Source organism: Schistocerca cancellata, chromosome 8, assembly GCF_023864275.1.
Source record: "Schistocerca cancellata isolate TAMUIC-IGC-003103 chromosome 8, iqSchCanc2.1, whole genome shotgun sequence".
Lineage (NCBI taxonomy): Eukaryota > Metazoa > Arthropoda > Insecta > Orthoptera > Acrididae > Schistocerca > Schistocerca cancellata.
The window spans coordinates 96,107,780-96,126,744 of NC_064633.1; the positions used below are offsets into that span (position 1 = coordinate 96,107,780).

The 18,965-nt window shown below is 50.9% G+C and overlaps 11 non-coding genes across 11 annotated transcripts; all 11 read right to left on the reverse strand.

Annotated features, from left to right (window-relative positions):
- Nucleotides 1-1,203: 1,203 nt before the first annotated feature.
- Nucleotides 1,204-1,287, reverse strand: Trnal-uaa (transfer RNA leucine (anticodon UAA)). Its single transcript has one exon. It is a non-coding gene; the product is annotated as a tRNA-Leu (tRNA).
- Nucleotides 1,288-2,983: 1,696 nt separating this feature from the next.
- Trnal-uaa (transfer RNA leucine (anticodon UAA)) lies at nt 2,984-3,067 on the reverse strand. Its single transcript has one exon. It is a non-coding gene; the product is annotated as a tRNA-Leu (tRNA).
- A 1,656-nt stretch (nt 3,068-4,723) lies between these two features.
- Nucleotides 4,724-4,807, reverse strand: Trnal-uaa (transfer RNA leucine (anticodon UAA)). The gene has a single exon. It is a non-coding gene; the product is annotated as a tRNA-Leu (tRNA).
- A 1,628-nt stretch (nt 4,808-6,435) lies between these two features.
- On the reverse strand, nt 6,436-6,519 carry Trnal-uaa (transfer RNA leucine (anticodon UAA)). Its single transcript has one exon. It is a non-coding gene; the product is annotated as a tRNA-Leu (tRNA).
- Nucleotides 6,520-8,146: 1,627 nt separating this feature from the next.
- On the reverse strand, nt 8,147-8,230 carry Trnal-uaa (transfer RNA leucine (anticodon UAA)). The gene has a single exon. It is a non-coding gene; the product is annotated as a tRNA-Leu (tRNA).
- Nucleotides 8,231-9,885: 1,655 nt separating this feature from the next.
- Trnal-uaa (transfer RNA leucine (anticodon UAA)) lies at nt 9,886-9,969 on the reverse strand. The gene has a single exon. It is a non-coding gene; the product is annotated as a tRNA-Leu (tRNA).
- Nucleotides 9,970-11,707: 1,738 nt separating this feature from the next.
- On the reverse strand, nt 11,708-11,791 carry Trnal-uaa (transfer RNA leucine (anticodon UAA)). The gene has a single exon. It is a non-coding gene; the product is annotated as a tRNA-Leu (tRNA).
- Nucleotides 11,792-13,447: 1,656 nt separating this feature from the next.
- On the reverse strand, nt 13,448-13,531 carry Trnal-uaa (transfer RNA leucine (anticodon UAA)). The gene has a single exon. It is a non-coding gene; the product is annotated as a tRNA-Leu (tRNA).
- A 1,656-nt stretch (nt 13,532-15,187) lies between these two features.
- On the reverse strand, nt 15,188-15,271 carry Trnal-uaa (transfer RNA leucine (anticodon UAA)). Its single transcript has one exon. It is a non-coding gene; the product is annotated as a tRNA-Leu (tRNA).
- Nucleotides 15,272-16,927: 1,656 nt separating this feature from the next.
- Nucleotides 16,928-17,011, reverse strand: Trnal-uaa (transfer RNA leucine (anticodon UAA)). Its single transcript has one exon. It is a non-coding gene; the product is annotated as a tRNA-Leu (tRNA).
- A 1,696-nt stretch (nt 17,012-18,707) lies between these two features.
- On the reverse strand, nt 18,708-18,791 carry Trnal-uaa (transfer RNA leucine (anticodon UAA)). The gene has a single exon. It is a non-coding gene; the product is annotated as a tRNA-Leu (tRNA).
- Nucleotides 18,792-18,965: the final 174 nt, after the last annotated feature.

Here is an 18,965-nt window from a genome sequence, read left to right on the forward strand (position 1 = left end):
TGAGTACTTCATATTAGAACTTTCGTGTTCGCCCTGATGTGCATTAAAGGGCCGATTTATCAGAGAAAGTCAGTTCTGCGCCTAGTTACAGTTTGTCCCCCTAGCAGCACCAGGAAAACGGGTTCAGTGGTGCTCGCCTTGCAACCGGCGTTGAGCGCCTACAGCGCTATCGCCTTCGGCCTCTGGCGCCAGGAGGGAAGGCGACACATCACGGCGCAAGCAGCGCGTAGCAGAAGGCGGTGGTGGTGTGTCGGTCAGCATGGTTGCTTCCCAAGTAGCTGCTCCGGGTTCGAAACCCGGACATCGCACGGAAGTTGTCTCCTTTACTCAGGAGAGTGTTTTCAACGGTACCAATGGTTTCCCTTTGCCCCTCGTAGGCTAGTGCGGATTACGATTCACAGCATCGTGTGTCCCCATGTGTCGACTTGTCTACGATTCACAGCATCGTGTGTCCCCATGTGTCGACTTGTCTACGATTCACAGCATCGTGTGTCCCCATGTGTCGACTTGTCTCGACTTTGCGAAGGCTGACGCGAAAGCTGACGCTTGCAAATGGGCGTATATGTACAGGACACGCGCTACAAACGACTGCGAGAGGCCACATCGACAAACACACAACGGCCCCTTTCATTTGACTGTGGCCGCATGTTCGCGTCTTTGCGTACCGAGAGCAAGGAGGGGGTCAGCGTGCTGGACCGTACCATTACCGCACAGCAGCACGAAAAACTAAGGAAAAAGGCAAAACTGAAGAAACCAACAGCACGCGGACTTCCTAGTTCGTCACCTACCTGAGTACTAACCACGGCCAACGCTGCCTAATTTCGGTGATCGGACATGAGCCCGTGTCGTTGGCACGGCATACAAGTTGGCGAGACTGTTGCCAGACGTGCGGACGTCTTAGTCCGTGTACAGATCACTTGGGATTTGCCTGACAGTCTCTCGCGTTGCCTTTTGGGGAAGGAAAATGGAATAGCCCTGAGCCACAAAACAACGACCACGGAAACGTCCGTGAGAAGAGCTAAAACTCGGCACTAGAAAAATATGTTCCGCTATTTGTTTTCGACCGCTCGGGTTATCGGACGTGTGACGCCTGCACTGCTGTCACTGTCGTCTCTAGGAAAATCTCCATGGCGTGTTTCTGCGTAATTTTCTTGTTCTATAACATCAAGGGAGTACGTTAGCTTCAGAATGTTTAAAATGCATTGTCAGATGTGGGGTTCGAACCCACGCTCCCTTACGGGAACCAGAGCTTAAATCTGGCGCCTTAGACCGCTCGGCCAATCTGACGTACGACACAACCGCTCCAGTGACTTCCATCTCTATCAAGGTCTCAGGAACCTCACTCCGAAATCTGTTTCTTTTTTCGGTAGGAAGGAATTATGTCAGTTTAAGAATATGTAAGACGCAACGTCAGATGTGGCGTAGGAAACGCATCCTCCCTTTTGGGAACCAATGTGGCGCGTTGGACCGCTTTCTTCCGTCGCTTCCAGTTTGAACTGTAACTAGCAAAACTTTATTTAGTAATAGGAACAATTTCACATTGATGCAAAGAAACCTAGATATTAACGAACCCCGAATAAGACCGTTTCCTAGCAACAGCCACGCTGTGCATTACGCACTCGTGGGAAGGCAATGAAATACTTCATGTGAGGCTCTAACTGTCGACCTTCACTTTACAATACTTAGGCACTGCCCCGGTGGTACCGACGCATACATACTGAAACGTCTTTGGATCGTCAGTGAGTACTTCATATTAGAACTTTCGTGTTCGCCCTGATGTGCATTAAAGGGCCGATTTATCAGAGAAAGTCAGTTCTGCGCCTAGTTACAGTTTGTCCCCCTAGCAGCACCAGGAAAACGGGTTCAGTGGTGCTCGCCTTGCAACCGGCGTTGAGCGCCTACAGCGCTATCGCCTTCGGCCTCTGGCGCCAGGAGGGAAGGCGACACATCACGGCGCAAGCAGCGCGTAGCAGAAGGCGGTGGTGGTGTGTCGGTCAGCATGGTTGCTTCCCAAGTAGCTGCTCCGGGTTCGAAACCCGGACATCGCACGGAAGTTGTCTCCTTTACTCAGGAGAGTGTTTTCAACGGTACCAATGGTTTCCCTTTGCCCCTCGTAGGCTAGCGCGGATTACGATTCACAGCATCGTGTGTCCCCATGTGTCGACTTGTCTACGATTCACAGCATCGTGTGTCCCCATGTGTCGACTTGTCTACGATTCACAGCATCGTGTGTCCCCATGTGTCGACTTGTCTACGATTCACAGCATCGTGTGTCCCCATGTGTCGACTTGTCTCGACTTTGCTCGGCTGACGCGAAAGCTGACGCTTGCAAATGGGCGTATATGTACAGGACACGCGCTACAAACGACTGCGAGAGGCCACATCGACAAACACACAACGGCCCCTTTCATTTGACTGTGGCCGCATGTTCGCGTCTTTGCGTACCGAGAGCAAGGAGGGGGTCAGCGTGCTGGACCGTACCATTACCGCACAGCAGCACGAAAAACTAAGGAAAAAGGCAAAACTGAAGAAACCAACAGCACGCGGACTTCCTAGTTCGTCACCTACCTGAGTACTAACCACGGCCAACGCTGCCTAATTTCGGTGATCGGACATGAGCCCGTGTCGTTGGCACGGCATACAAGTTGGCGAGACTGTTGCCAGACGTGCGGACGTCTTAGTCCGTGTACAGATCACTTGGGATTTGCCTGACAGTCTCTCGCGTTGCCTTTTGGGGAAGGAAAATGGAATAGCCCTGAGCCACAAAACAACGACCACGGAAACGTCCGTGAGAAGAGCTAAAACTCGGCACTAGAAAAATATGTTCCGCTATTTGTTTTCGACCGCTCGGGTTATCGGACGTGTGACGCCTGCACTGCTGTCACTGTCGTCTCTAGGAAAATCTCCATGGCGTGTTTCTGCGTAATTTTCTTGTTCTATAACATCAAGGGAGTACGTTAGCTTCAGAATGTTTAAAATGCATTGTCAGATGTGGGGTTCGAACCCACGCTCCCTTACGGGAACCAGAGCTTAAATCTGGCGCCTTAGACCGCTCGGCCAATCTGACGTACGACACAACCGCTCCAGTGACTTCCATCTCTATCAAGGTCTCAGGAACCTCACTCCGAAATCTGTTTCTTTTTTCGGTAGGAAGGAATTATGTCAGTTTAAGAATATGTAAGACGCAACGTCAGATGTGGCGTAGGAAACGCATCCTCCCTTTTGGGAACCAATGTGGCGCGTTGGACCGCTTTCTTCCGTCGCTTCCAGTTTGAACTGTAACTAGCAAAACTTTATTTAGTAATAGGAACATTTTCACATTGATGCAAAGAAACCTAGATATTAACGAACCCCGAATAAGACCGTTTCCTAGCAACAGCCACGCTGTGCATTACGCACTCGTGGGAAGGCAATGAAATACTTCATGTGAGGCTCTAACTGTCGACCTTCACTTTACAATACTTAGGCACTGCCCCGGTGGTACCGACGCATACATACTGAAACGTCTTTGGATCGTCAGTGAGTACTTCATATTAGAACTTTCGTGTTCGCCCTGATGTGCATTAAAGGGCCGATTTATCAGAGAAAGTCAGTTCTGCGCCTAGTTACAGTTTGTCCCCCTAGCAGCACCAGGAAAACGGGTTCAGTGGTGCTCGCCTTGCAACCGGCGTTGAGCGCCTACAGCGCTATCGCCTTCGGCCTCTGGCGCCAGGAGGGAAGGCGACACATCACGGCGCAAGCAGCGCGTAGCAGAAGGCGGTGGTGGTGTGTCGGTCAGCATGGTTGCTTCCCAAGTAGCTGCTCCGGGTTCGAAACCCGGACATCGCACGGAAGTTGTCTCCTTTACTCAGGAGAGTGTTTTCAACGGTACCAATGGTTTCCCTTTGCCCCTCGTAGGCTAGTGCGGATTACGATTCACAGCATCGTGTGTCCCCATGTGTCGACTTGTCTACGATTCACAGCATCGTGTGTCCCCATGTGTCGACTTGTCTACGATTCACAGCATCGTGTGTCCCCATGTGTCGACTTGTCTCGACTTTGCGAAGGCTGACGCGAAAGCTGACGCTTGCAAATGGGCGTATATGTACAGGACACGCGCTACAAACGACTGCGAGAGGCCACATCGACAAACACACAACGGCCCCTTTCATTTGACTGTGGCCGCATGTTCGCGTCTTTGCGTACCGAGAGCAAGGAGGGGGTCAGCGTGCTGGACCGTACCATTACCGCACAGCAGCACGAAAAACTAAGGAAAAAGGCAAAACTGAAGAAACCAACAGCACGCGGACTTCCTAGTTCGTCACCTACCTGAGTACTAACCACGGCCAACGCTGCCTAATTTCGGTGATCGGACATGAGCCCGTGTCGTTGGCACGGCATACAAGTTGGCGAGACTGTTGCCAGACGTGCGGACGTCTTAGTCCGTGTACAGATCACTTGGGATTTGCCTGACAGTCTCTCGCGTTGCCTTTTGGGGAAGGAAAATGGAATAGCCCTGAGCCACAAAACAACGACCACGGAAACGTCCGTGAGAAGAGCTAAAACTCGGCACTAGAAAAATATGTTCCGCTATTTGTTTTCGACCGCTCGGGTTATCGGACGTGTGACGCCTGCACTGCTGTCACTGTCGTCTCTAGGAAAATCTCCATGGCGTGTTTCTGCGTAATTTTCTTGTTCTATAACATCAAGGGAGTACGTTAGCTTCAGAATGTTTAAAATGCATTGTCAGATGTGGGGTTCGAACCCACGCTCCCTTACGGGAACCAGAGCTTAAATCTGGCGCCTTAGACCGCTCGGCCAATCTGACGTACGACACAACCGCTCCAGTGACTTCCATCTCTATCAAGGTCTCAGGAACCTCACTCCGAAATCTGTTTCTTTTTTCGGTAGGAAGGAATTATGTCAGTTTAAGAATATGTAAGACGCAACGTCAGATGTGGCGTAGGAAACGCATCCTCCCTTTTGGGAACCAATGTGGCGCGTTGGACCGCTTTCTTCCGTCGCTTCCAGTTTGAACTGTAACTAGCAAAACTTTATTTAGTAATAGGAACATTTTCACATTGATGCAAAGAAACCTAGATATTAACGAACCCCGAATAAGACCGTTTCCTAGCAACAGCCACGCTGTGCATTACGCACTCGTGGGAAGGCAATGAAATACTTCATGTGAGGCTCTAACTGTCGACCTTCACTTTACAATACTTAGGCACTGCCCCGGTGGTACCGACGCATACATACTGAAACGTCTTTGGATCGTCAGTGAGTACTTCATATTAGAACTTTCGTGTTCGCCCTGATGTGCATTAAAGGGCCGATTTATCAGAGAAAGTCAGTTCTGCGCCTAGTTACAGTTTGTCCCCCTAGCAGCACCAGGAAAACGGGTTCAGTGGTGCTCGCCTTGCAACCGGCGTTGAGCGCCTACAGCGCTATCGCCTTCGGCCTCTGGCGCCAGGAGGGAAGGCGACACATCACGGCGCAAGCAGCGCGTAGCAGAAGGCGGTGGTGGTGTGTCGGTCAGCATGGTTGCTTCCCAAGTAGCACGGAAGTTGTCTCCTTTACTCAGGAGAGTGTTTTCAACGGTACCAATGGTTTCCCTTTGCCCCTCGTAGGCTAGTGCGGATTACGATTCACAGCATCGTGTGTCCCCATGTGTCGACTTGTCTACGATTCACAGCATCGTGTGTCCCCATGTGTCGACTTGTCTACGATTCACAGCATCGTGTGTCCCCATGTGTCGACTTGTCTCGACTTTGCGAAGGCTGACGCGAAAGCTGACGCTTGCAAATGGGCGTATATGTACAGGACACGCGCTACAAACGACTGCGAGAGGCCACATCGACAAACACACAACGGCCCCTTTCATTTGACTGTGGCCGCATGTTCGCGTCTTTGCGTACCGAGAGCAAGGAGGGGGTCAGCGTGCTGGACCGTACCATTACCGCACAGCAGCACGAAAAACTAAGGAAAAAGGCAAAACTGAAGAAACCAACAGCACGCGGACTTCCTAGTTCGTCACCTACCTGAGTACTAACCACGGCCAACGCTGCCTAATTTCGGTGATCGGACATGAGCCCGTGTCGTTGGCACGGCATACAAGTTGGCGAGACTGTTGCCAGACGTGCGGACGTCTTAGTCCGTGTACAGATCACTTGGGATTTGCCTGACAGTCTCTCGCGTTGCCTTTTGGGGAAGGAAAATGGAATAGCCCTGAGCCACAAAACAACGACCACGGAAACGTCCGTGAGAAGAGCTAAAACTCGGCACTAGAAAAATATGTTCCGCTATTTGTTTTCGACCGCTCGGGTTATCGGACGTGTGACGCCTGCACTGCTGTCACTGTCGTCTCTAGGAAAATCTCCATGGCGTGTTTCTGCGTAATTTTCTTGTTCTATAACATCAAGGGAGTACGTTAGCTTCAGAATGTTTAAAATGCATTGTCAGATGTGGGGTTCGAACCCACGCTCCCTTACGGGAACCAGAGCTTAAATCTGGCGCCTTAGACCGCTCGGCCAATCTGACGTACGACACAACCGCTCCAGTGACTTCCATCTCTATCAAGGTCTCAGGAACCTCACTCCGAAATCTGTTTCTTTTTTCGGTAGGAAGGAATTATGTCAGTTTAAGAATATGTAAGACGCAACGTCAGATGTGGCGTAGGAAACGCATCCTCCCTTTTGGGAACCAATGTGGCGCGTTGGACCGCTTTCTTCCGTCGCTTCCAGTTTGAACTGTAACTAGCAAAACTTTATTTAGTAATAGGAACATTTTCACATTGATGCAAAGAAACCTAGATATTAACGAACCCCGAATAAGACCGTTTCCTAGCAACAGCCACGCTGTGCATTACGCACTCGTGGGAAGGCAATGAAATACTTCATGTGAGGCTCTAACTGTCGACCTTCACTTTACAATACTTAGGCACTGCCCCGGTGGTACCGACGCATACATACTGAAACGTCTTTGGATCGTCAGTGAGTACTTCATATTAGAACTTTCGTGTTCGCCCTGATGTGCATTAAAGGGCCGATTTATCAGAGAAAGTCAGTTCTGCGCCTAGTTACAGTTTGTCCCCCTAGCAGCACCAGGAAAACGGGTTCAGTGGTGCTCGCCTTGCAACCGGCGTTGAGCGCCTACAGCGCTATCGCCTTCGGCCTCTGGCGCCAGGAGGGAAGGCGACACATCACGGCGCAAGCAGCGCGTAGCAGAAGGCGGTGGTGGTGTGTCGGTCAGCATGGTTGCTTCCCAAGTAGCACGGAAGTTGTCTCCTTTACTCAGGAGAGTGTTTTCAACGGTACCAATGGTTTCCCTTTGCCCCTCGTAGGCTAGTGCGGATTACGATTCACAGCATCGTGTGTCCCCATGTGTCGACTTGTCTACGATTCACAGCATCGTGTGTCCCCATGTGTCGACTTGTCTACGATTCACAGCATCGTGTGTCCCCATGTGTCGACTTGTCTCGACTTTGCTCGGCTGACGCGAAAGCTGACGCTTGCAAATGGGCGTATATGTACAGGACACGCGCTACAAACGACTGCGAGAGGCCACATCGACAAACACACAACGGCCCCTTTCATTTGACTGTGGCCGCATGTTCGCGTCTTTGCGTACCGAGAGCAAGGAGGGGGTCAGCGTGCTGGACCGTACCATTACCGCACAGCAGCACGAAAAACTAAGGAAAAAGGCAAAACTGAAGAAACCAACAGCACGCGGACTTCCTAGTTCGTCACCTACCTGAGTACTAACCACGGCCAACGCTGCCTAATTTCGGTGATCGGACATGAGCCCGTGTCGTTGGCACGGCATACAAGTTGGCGAGACTGTTGCCAGACGTGCGGACGTCTTAGTCCGTGTACAGATCACTTGGGATTTGCCTGACAGTCTCTCGCGTTGCCTTTTGGGGAAGGAAAATGGAATAGCCCTGAGCCACAAAACAACGACCACGGAAACGTCCGTGAGAAGAGCTAAAACTCGGCACTAGAAAAATATGTTCCGCTATTTGTTTTCGACCGCTCGGGTTATCGGACGTGTGACGCCTGCACTGCTGTCACTGTCGTCTCTAGGAAAATCTCCATGGCGTGTTTCTGCGTAATTTTCTTGTTCTATAACATCAAGGGAGTACGTTAGCTTCAGAATGTTTAAAATGCATTGTCAGATGTGGGGTTCGAACCCACGCTCCCTTACGGGAACCAGAGCTTAAATCTGGCGCCTTAGACCGCTCGGCCAATCTGACGTACGACACAACCGCTCCAGTGACTTCCATCTCTATCAAGGTCTCAGGAACCTCACTCCGAAATCTGTTTCTTTTTTCGGTAGGAAGGAATTATGTCAGTTTAAGAATATGTAAGACGCAACGTCAGATGTGGCGTAGGAAACGCATCCTCCCTTTTGGGAACCAATGTGGCGCGTTGGACCGCTTTCTTCCGTCGCTTCCAGTTTGAACTGTAACTAGCAAAACTTTATTTAGTAATAGGAACATTTTCACATTGATGCAAAGAAACCTAGATATTAACGAACCCCGAATAAGACCGTTTCCTAGCAACAGCCACGCTGTGCATTACGCACTCGTGGGAAGGCAATGAAATACTTCATGTGAGGCTCTAACTGTCGACCTTCACTTTACAATACTTAGGCACTGCCCCGGTGGTACCGACGCATACATACTGAAACGTCTTTGGATCGTCAGTGAGTACTTCATATTAGAACTTTCGTGTTCGCCCTGATGTGCATTAAAGGGCCGATTTATCAGAGAAAGTCAGTTCTGCGCCTAGTTACAGTTTGTCCCCCTAGCAGCACCAGGAAAACGGGTTCAGTGGTGCTCGCCTTGCAACCGGCGTTGAGCGCCTACAGCGCTATCGCCTTCGGCCTCTGGCGCCAGGAGGGAAGGCGACACATCACGGCGCAAGCAGCGCGTAGCAGAAGGCGGTGGTGGTGTGTCGGTCAGCATGGTTGCTTCCCAAGTAGCTGCTCCGGGTTCGAAACCCGGACATCGCACGGAAGTTGTCTCCTTTACTCAGGAGAGTGTTTTCAACGGTACCAATGGTTTCCCTTTGCCCCTCGTAGGCTAGTGCGGATTACGATTCACAGCATCGTGTGTCCCCATGTGTCGACTTGTCTACGATTCACAGCATCGTGTGTCCCCATGTGTCGACTTGTCTACGATTCACAGCATCGTGTGTCCCCATGTGTCGACTTGTCTCGACTTTGCTCGGCTGACGCGAAAGCTGACGCTTGCAAATGGGCGTATATGTACAGGACACGCGCTACAAACGACTGCGAGAGGCCACATCGACAAACACACAACGGCCCCTTTCATTTGACTGTGGCCGCATGTTCGCGTCTTTGCGTACCGAGAGCAAGGAGGGGGTCAGCGTGCTGGACCGTACCATTACCGCACAGCAGCACGAAAAACTAAGGAAAAAGGCAAAACTGAAGAAACCAACAGCACGCGGACTTCCTAGTTCGTCACCTACCTGAGTACTAACCACGGCCAACGCTGCCTAATTTCGGTGATCGGACATGAGCCCGTGTCGTTGGCACGGCATACAAGTTGGCGAGACTGTTGCCAGACGTGCGGACGTCTTAGTCCGTGTACAGATCACTTGGGATTTGCCTGACAGTCTCTCGCGTTGCCTTTTGGGGAAGGAAAATGGAATAGCCCTGAGCCACAAAACAACGACCACGGAAACGTCCGTGAGAAGAGCTAAAACTCGGCACTAGAAAAATATGTTCCGCTATTTGTTTTCGACCGCTCGGGTTATCGGACGTGTGACGCCTGCACTGCTGTCACTGTCGTCTCTAGGAAAATCTCCATGGCGTGTTTCTGCGTAATTTTCTTGTTCTATAACATCAAGGGAGTACGTTAGCTTCAGAATGTTTAAAATGCATTGTCAGATGTGGGGTTCGAACCCACGCTCCCTTACGGGAACCAGAGCTTAAATCTGGCGCCTTAGACCGCTCGGCCAATCTGACGTACGACACAACCGCTCCAGTGACTTCCATCTCTATCAAGGTCTCAGGAACCTCACTCCGAAATCTGTTTCTTTTTTCGGTAGGAAGGAATTATGTCAGTTTAAGAATATGTAAGACGCAACGTCAGATGTGGCGTAGGAAACGCATCCTCCCTTTTGGGAACCAATGTGGCGCGTTGGACCGCTTTCTTCCGTCGCTTCCAGTTTGAACTGTAACTAGCAAAACTTTATTTAGTAATAGGAACATTTTCACATTGATGCAAAGAAACCTAGATATTAACGAACCCCGAATAAGACCGTTTCCTAGCAACAGCCACGCTGTGCATTACGCACTCGTGGGAAGGCAATGAAATACTTCATGTGAGGCTCTAACTGTCGACCTTCACTTTACAATACTTAGGCACTGCCCCGGTGGTACCGACGCATACATACTGAAACGTCTTTGGATCGTCAGTGAGTACTTCATATTAGAACTTTCGTGTTCGCCCTGATGTGCATTAAAGGGCCGATTTATCAGAGAAAGTCAGTTCTGCGCCTAGTTACAGTTTGTCCCCCTAGCAGCACCAGGAAAACGGGTTCAGTGGTGCTCGCCTTGCAACCGGCGTTGAGCGCCTACAGCGCTATCGCCTTCGGCCTCTGGCGCCAGGAGGGAAGGCGACACATCACGGCGCAAGCAGCGCGTAGCAGAAGGCGGTGGTGGTGTGTCGGTCAGCATGGTTGCTTCCCAAGTAGCTGCTCCGGGTTCGAAACCCGGACATCGCACGGAAGTTGTCTCCTTTACTCAGGAGAGTGTTTTCAACGGTACCAATGGTTTCCCTTTGCCCCTCGTAGGCTAGTGCGGATTACGATTCACAGCATCGTGTGTCCCCATGTGTCGACTTGTCTACGATTCACAGCATCGTGTGTCCCCATGTGTCGACTTGTCTACGATTCACAGCATCGTGTGTCCCCATGTGTCGACTTGTCTACGATTCACAGCATCGTGTGTCCCCATGTGTCGACTTGTCTACGATTCACAGCATCGTGTGTCCCCATGTGTCGACTTGTCTCGACTTTGCGAAGGCTGACGCGAAAGCTGACGCTTGCAAATGGGCGTATATGTACAGGACACGCGCTACAAACGACTGCGAGAGGCCACATCGACAAACACACAACGGCCCCTTTCATTTGACTGTGGCCGCATGTTCGCGTCTTTGCGTACCGAGAGCAAGGAGGGGGTCAGCGTGCTGGACCGTACCATTACCGCACAGCAGCACGAAAAACTAAGGAAAAAGGCAAAACTGAAGAAACCAACAGCACGCGGACTTCCTAGTTCGTCACCTACCTGAGTACTAACCACGGCCAACGCTGCCTAATTTCGGTGATCGGACATGAGCCCGTGTCGTTGGCACGGCATACAAGTTGGCGAGACTGTTGCCAGACGTGCGGACGTCTTAGTCCGTGTACAGATCACTTGGGATTTGCCTGACAGTCTCTCGCGTTGCCTTTTGGGGAAGGAAAATGGAATAGCCCTGAGCCACAAAACAATGACCACGGAAACGTCCGTGAGAAGAGCTAAAACTCGGCACTAGAAAAATATGTTCCGCTATTTGTTTTCGACCGCTCGGGTTATCGGACGTGTGACGCCTGCACTGCTGTCACTGTCGTCTCTAGGAAAATCTCCATGGCGTGTTTCTGCGTAATTTTCTTGTTCTATAACATCAAGGGAGTACGTTAGCTTCAGAATGTTTAAAATGCATTGTCAGATGTGGGGTTCGAACCCACGCTCCCTTACGGGAACCAGAGCTTAAATCTGGCGCCTTAGACCGCTCGGCCAATCTGACGTACGACACAACCGCTCCAGTGACTTCCATCTCTATCAAGGTCTCAGGAACCTCACTCCGAAATCTGTTTCTTTTTTCGGTAGGAAGGAATTATGTCAGTTTAAGAATATGTAAGACGCAACGTCAGATGTGGCGTAGGAAACGCATCCTCCCTTTTGGGAACCAATGTGGCGCGTTGGACCGCTTTCTTCCGTCGCTTCCAGTTTGAACTGTAACTAGCAAAACTTTATTTAGTAATAGGAACATTTTCACATTGATGCAAAGAAACCTAGATATTAACGAACCCCGAATAAGACCGTTTCCTAGCAACAGCCACGCTGTGCATTACGCACTCGTGGGAAGGCAATGAAATACTTCATGTGAGGCTCTAACTGTCGACCTTCACTTTACAATACTTAGGCACTGCCCCGGTGGTACCGACGCATACATACTGAAACGTCTTTGGATCGTCAGTGAGTACTTCATATTAGAACTTTCGTGTTCGCCCTGATGTGCATTAAAGGGCCGATTTATCAGAGAAAGTCAGTTCTGCGCCTAGTTACAGTTTGTCCCCCTAGCAGCACCAGGAAAACGGGTTCAGTGGTGCTCGCCTTGCAACCGGCGTTGAGCGCCTACAGCGCTATCGCCTTCGGCCTCTGGCGCCAGGAGGGAAGGCGACACATCACGGCGCAAGCAGCGCGTAGCAGAAGGCGGTGGTGGTGTGTCGGTCAGCATGGTTGCTTCCCAAGTAGCTGCTCCGGGTTCGAAACCCGGACATCGCACGGAAGTTGTCTCCTTTACTCAGGAGAGTGTTTTCAACGGTACCAATGGTTTCCCTTTGCCCCTCGTAGGCTAGCGCGGATTACGATTCACAGCATCGTGTGTCCCCATGTGTCGACTTGTCTACGATTCACAGCATCGTGTGTCCCCATGTGTCGACTTGTCTACGATTCACAGCATCGTGTGTCCCCATGTGTCGACTTGTCTCGACTTTGCGAAGGCTGACGCGAAAGCTGACGCTTGCAAATGGGCGTATATGTACAGGACACGCGCTACAAACGACTGCGAGAGGCCACATCGACAAACACACAACGGCCCCTTTCATTTGACTGTGGCCGCATGTTCGCGTCTTTGCGTACCGAGAGCAAGGAGGGGGTCAGCGTGCTGGACCGTACCATTACCGCACAGCAGCACAAAAAACTAAGGAAAAAGGCAAAACTGAAGAAACCAACAGCACGCGGACTTCCTAGTTCGTCACCTACCTGAGTACTAACCACGGCCAACGCTGCCTAATTTCGGTGATCGGACATGAGCCCGTGTCGTTGGCACGGCATACAAGTTGGCGAGACTGTTGCCAGACGTGCGGACGTCTTAGTCCGTGTACAGATCACTTGGGATTTGCCTGACAGTCTCTCGCGTTGCCTTTTGGGGAAGGAAAATGGAATAGCCCTGAGCCACAAAACAACGACCACGGAAACGTCCGTGAGAAGAGCTAAAACTCGGCACTAGAAAAATATGTTCCGCTATTTGTTTTCGACCGCTCGGGTTATCGGACGTGTGACGCCTGCACTGCTGTCACTGTCGTCTCTAGGAAAATCTCCATGGCGTGTTTCTGCGTAATTTTCTTGTTCTATAACATCAAGGGAGTACGTTAGCTTCAGAATGTTTAAAATGCATTGTCAGATGTGGGGTTCGAACCCACGCTCCCTTACGGGAACCAGAGCTTAAATCTGGCGCCTTAGACCGCTCGGCCAATCTGACGTACGACACAACCGCTCCAGTGACTTCCATCTCTATCAAGGTCTCAGGAACCTCACTCCGAAATCTGTTTCTTTTTTCGGTAGGAAGGAATTATGTCAGTTTAAGAATATGTAAGACGCAACGTCAGATGTGGCGTAGGAAACGCATCCTCCCTTTTGGGAACCAATGTGGCGCGTTGGACCGCTTTCTTCCGTCGCTTCCAGTTTGAACTGTAACTAGCAAAACTTTATTTAGTAATAGGAACATTTTCACATTGATGCAAAGAAACCTAGATATTAACGAACCCCGAATAAGACCGTTTCCTAGCAACAGCCACGCTGTGCATTACGCACTCGTGGGAAGGCAATGAAATACTTCATGTGAGGCTCTAACTGTCGACCTTCACTTTACAATACTTAGGCACTGCCCCGGTGGTACCGACGCATACATACTGAAACGTCTTTGGATCGTCAGTGAGTACTTCATATTAGAACTTTCGTGTTCGCCCTGATGTGCATTAAAGGGCCGATTTATCAGAGAAAGTCAGTTCTGCGCCTAGTTACAGTTTGTCCCCCTAGCAGCACCAGGAAAACGGGTTCAGTGGTGCTCGCCTTGCAACCGGCGTTGAGCGCCTACAGCGCTATCGCCTTCGGCCTCTGGCGCCAGGAGGGAAGGCGACACATCACGGCGCAAGCAGCGCGTAGCAGAAGGCGGTGGTGGTGTGTCGGTCAGCATGGTTGCTTCCCAAGTAGCTGCTCCGGGTTCGAAACCCGGACATCGCACGGAAGTTGTCTCCTTTACTCAGGAGAGTGTTTTCAACGGTACCAATGGTTTCCCTTTGCCCCTCGTAGGCTAGTGCGGATTACGATTCACAGCATCGTGTGTCCCCATGTGTCGACTTGTCTACGATTCACAGCATCGTGTGTCCCCATGTGTCGACTTGTCTACGATTCACAGCATCGTGTGTCCCCATGTGTCGACTTGTCTCGACTTTGCGAAGGCTGACGCGAAAGCTGACGCTTGCAAATGGGCGTATATGTACAGGACACGCGCTACAAACGACTGCGAGAGGCCACATCGACAAACACACAACGGCCCCTTTCATTTGACTGTGGCCGCATGTTCGCGTCTTTGCGTACCGAGAGCAAGGAGGGGGTCAGCGTGCTGGACCGTACCATTACCGCACAGCAGCACGAAAAACTAAGGAAAAAGGCAAAACTGAAGAAACCAACAGCACGCGGACTTCCTAGTTCGTCACCTACCTGAGTACTAACCACGGCCAACGCTGCCTAATTTCGGTGATCGGACATGAGCCCGTGTCGTTGGCACGGCATACAAGTTGGCGAGACTGTTGCCAGACGTGCGGACGTCTTAGTCCGTGTACAGATCACTTGGGATTTGCCTGACAGTCTCTCGCGTTGCCTTTTGGGGAAGGAAAATGGAATAGCCCTGAGCCACAAAACAACGACCACGGAAACGTCCGTGAGAAGAGCTAAAACTCGGCACTAGAAAAATATGTTCCGCTATTTGTTTTCGACCGCTCGGGTTATCGGACGTGTGACGCCTGCACTGCTGTCACTGTCGTCTCTAGGAAAATCTCCATGGCGTGTTTCTGCGTAATTTTCTTGTTCTATAACATCAAGGGAGTACGTTAGCTTCAGAATGTTTAAAATGCATTGTCAGATGTGGGGTTCGAACCCACGCTCCCTTACGGGAACCAGAGCTTAAATCTGGCGCCTTAGACCGCTCGGCCAATCTGACGTACGACACAACCGCTCCAGTGACTTCCATCTCTATCAAGGTCTCAGGAACCTCACTCCGAAATCTGTTTCTTTTTTCGGTAGGAAGGAATTATGTCAGTTTAAGAATATGTAAGACGCAACGTCAGATGTGGCGTAGGAAACGCATCCTCCCTTTTGGGAACCAATGTGGCGCGTTGGACCGCTTTCTTCCGTCGCTTCCAGTTTGAACTGTAACTAGCAAAACTTTATTTAGTAATAGGAACATTTTCACATTGATGCAAAGAAACCTAGATATTAACGAACCCCGAATAAGACCGTTTCCTAGCAACAGCCACGCTGTGCATTACGCACTCGTGGGAAGGCAATGAAATACTTCATGTGAGGCTCTAACTGTCGACCTTCACTTTACAATACTTAGGCACTGCCCCGGTGGTACCGACGCATACATACTGAAACGTCTTTGGATCGTCAGTGAGTACTTCATATTAGAACTTTCGTGTTCGCCCTGATGTGCATTAAAGGGCCGATTTATCAGAGAAAGTCAGTTCTGCGCCTAGTTACAGTTTGTCCCCCTAGCAGCACCAGGAAAACGGGTTCAGTGGTGCTCGCCTTGCAACCGGCGTTGAGCGCCTACAGCGCTATCGCCTTCGGCCTCTGGCGCCAGGAGGGAAGGCGACACATCACGGCGCAAGCAGCGCGTAGCAGAAGGCGGTGGTGGTGTGTCGGTCAGCATGGTTGCTTCCCAAGTAGCTGCTCCGGGTTCGAAACCCGGACATCGCACGGAAGTTGTCTCCTTTACTCAGGAGAGTGTTTTCAACGGTACCAATGGTTTCCCTTTGCCCCTCGTAGGCTAGTGCGGATTACGATTCACAGCATCGTGTGTCCCCATGTGTCGACTTGTCTACGATTCACAGCATCGTGTGTCCCCATGTGTCGACTTGTCTACGATTCACAGCATCGTGTGTCCCCATGTGTCGACTTGTCTCGACTTTGCGAAGGCTGACGCGAAAGCTGACGCTTGCAAATGGGCGTATATGTACAGGACACGCGCTACAAACGACTGCGAGAGGCCACATCGACAAACACACAACGGCCCCTTTCATTTGACTGTGGCCGCATGTTCGCGTCTTTGCGTACCGAGAGCAAGGAGGGGGTCAGCGTGCTGGACCGTACCATTACCGCACAGCAGCACGAAAAACTAAGGAAAAAGGCAAAACTGAAGAAACCAACAGCACGCGGACTTCCTAGTTCGTCACCTACCTGAGTACTAACCACGGCCAACGCTGCCTAATTTCGGTGATCGGACATGAGCCCGTGTCGTTGGCACGGCATACAAGTTGGCGAGACTGTTGCCAGACGTGCGGACGTCTTAGTCCGTGTACAGATCACTTGGGATTTGCCTGACAGTCTCTCGCGTTGCCTTTTGGGGAAGGAAAATGGAATAGCCCTGAGCCACAAAACAACGACCACGGAAACGTCCGTGAGAAGAGCTAAAACTCGGCACTAGAAAAATATGTTCCGCTATTTGTTTTCGACCGCTCGGGTTATCGGACGTGTGACGCCTGCACTGCTGTCACTGTCGTCTCTAGGAAAATCTCCACGGCGTGTTTCTGCGTAATTTTCTTGTTCTATAACATCAAGGGAGTACGTTAGCTTCAGAATGTTTAAAATGCATTGTCAGATGTGGGGTTCGAACCCACGCTCCCTTACGGGAACCAGAGCTTAAATCTGGCGCCTTAGACCGCTCGGCCAATCTGACGTACGACACAACCGCTCCAGTGACTTCCATCTCTATCAAGGTCTCAGGAACCTCACTCCGAAATCTGTTTCTTTTTTCGGTAGGAAGGAATTATGTCAGTTTAAGAATATGTAAGACGCAACGTCAGATGTGGCGTAGGAAACGCATCCTCCCTTTTGGGAACCAATGTGGCGCGTTGGACCGCTTTCTTCCGTCGCTTCCAGTTTGAACTGTAACTAGCAAAACTTTATTTAGTAATAGGAACATTTTCACATTGATGCAAAGAAACCTAGATATTAACGAACCCCGAATAAGACCGTTTCCTAGCAACAGCCACGCTGTGCATTACGCACTCGTGGGAAGCCAATGAAATACTTCATGTGAGGCTCTAACTGTCGACCTTCACTTTACAATACTTAGGCACTGCCCCGGTGGTACCGACGCATACATACTGAAACGTCTTTGGATCGTCAGTGAGTACTTCATATTAGAACTTTCGTGTTCGCCCTGATGTGCATTAAAGGGCCGATTTATCAGAGAAAGTCAGTTCTGCGCCTAGTTACAGTTTGTCCCCCTAGCAGCACCAGGAAAACGGGTTCAGTGGTGCTCGCCTTGCAACCGGCGTTGAGCGCCTACAGCGCTATCGCCTTCGGCCTCTGGCGCCAGGAGGGAAGGCGACACATCACGGCGCAAGCAGCGCGTAGCAGAAGGCGGTGGTGGTGTGTCGGTCAGCATGGTTGCTTCCCAAGTAGCTGCTCCGGGTTCGAAACCCGGACATCGCACGGAAGTTGTCTCCTTTACTCAGGAGAGTGTTTTCAACGGTACCAATGGTTTCCCTTTGCCCCTCGTAGGCTAGTGCGGATTACGATTCACAGCATCGTGTGTCCCCATGTGTCGACTTGTCTACGATTCACAGCATCGTGTGTCCCCATGTGTCGACTTGTCTACGATTCACAGCATCGTGTGTCCCCATGTGTCGACTTGTCTACGATTCACAGCATCGTGTGTCCCCATGTGTCGACTTGTCTCGACTTTGCTCGGCTGACGCGAAAGCTGACGCTTGCAAATGGGCGTATATGTACAGGACACGCGCTACAAACGACTGCGAGAGGCCACATCGACAAACACACAACGGCCCCTTTCATTTGACTGTGGCCGCATGTTCGCGTCTTTGCGTACCGAGAGCAAGGAGGGGGTCAGCGTGCTGGACCGTACCATTACCGCACAGCAGCACGAAAAACTAAGGAAAAAGGCAAAACTGAAGAAACCAACAGCACGCGGACTTCCTAGTTCGTCACCTACCTGAGTACTAACCACGGCCAACGCTGCCTAATTTCGGTGATCGGACATGAGCCCGTGTCGTTGGCACGGCATACAAGTTGGCGAGACTGTTGCCAGACGTGCGGACGTCTTAGTCCGTGTACAGATCACTTGGGATTTGCCTGACAGTCTCTCGCGTTGCCTTTTGGGGAAGGAAAATGGAATAGCCCTGAGCCACAAAACAACGACCACGGAAACGTCCGTGAGAAGAGCTAAAACTCGGCACTAGAAAAATATGTTCCGCTATTTGTTTTCGACCGCTCGGGTTATCGGACGTGTGACGCCTGCACTGCTGTCACTGTCGTCTCTAGGAAAATCTCCATGGCGTGTTTCTGCGTAATTTTCTTGTTCTATAACATCAAGGGAGTACGTTAGCTTCAGAATGTTTAAAATGCATTGTCAGATGTGGGGTTCGAACCCACGCTCCCTTACGGGAACCAGAGCTTAAATCTGGCGCCTTAGACCGCTCGGCCAATCTGACGTACGACACAACCGCTCCAGTGACTTCCATCTCTATCAAGGTCTCAGGAACCTCACTCCGAAATCTGTTTCTTTTTTCGGTAGGAAGGAATTATGTCAGTTTAAGAATATGTAAGACGCAACGTCAGATGTGGCGTAGGAAACGCATCCTCCCTTTTGGGAACCAATGTGGCGC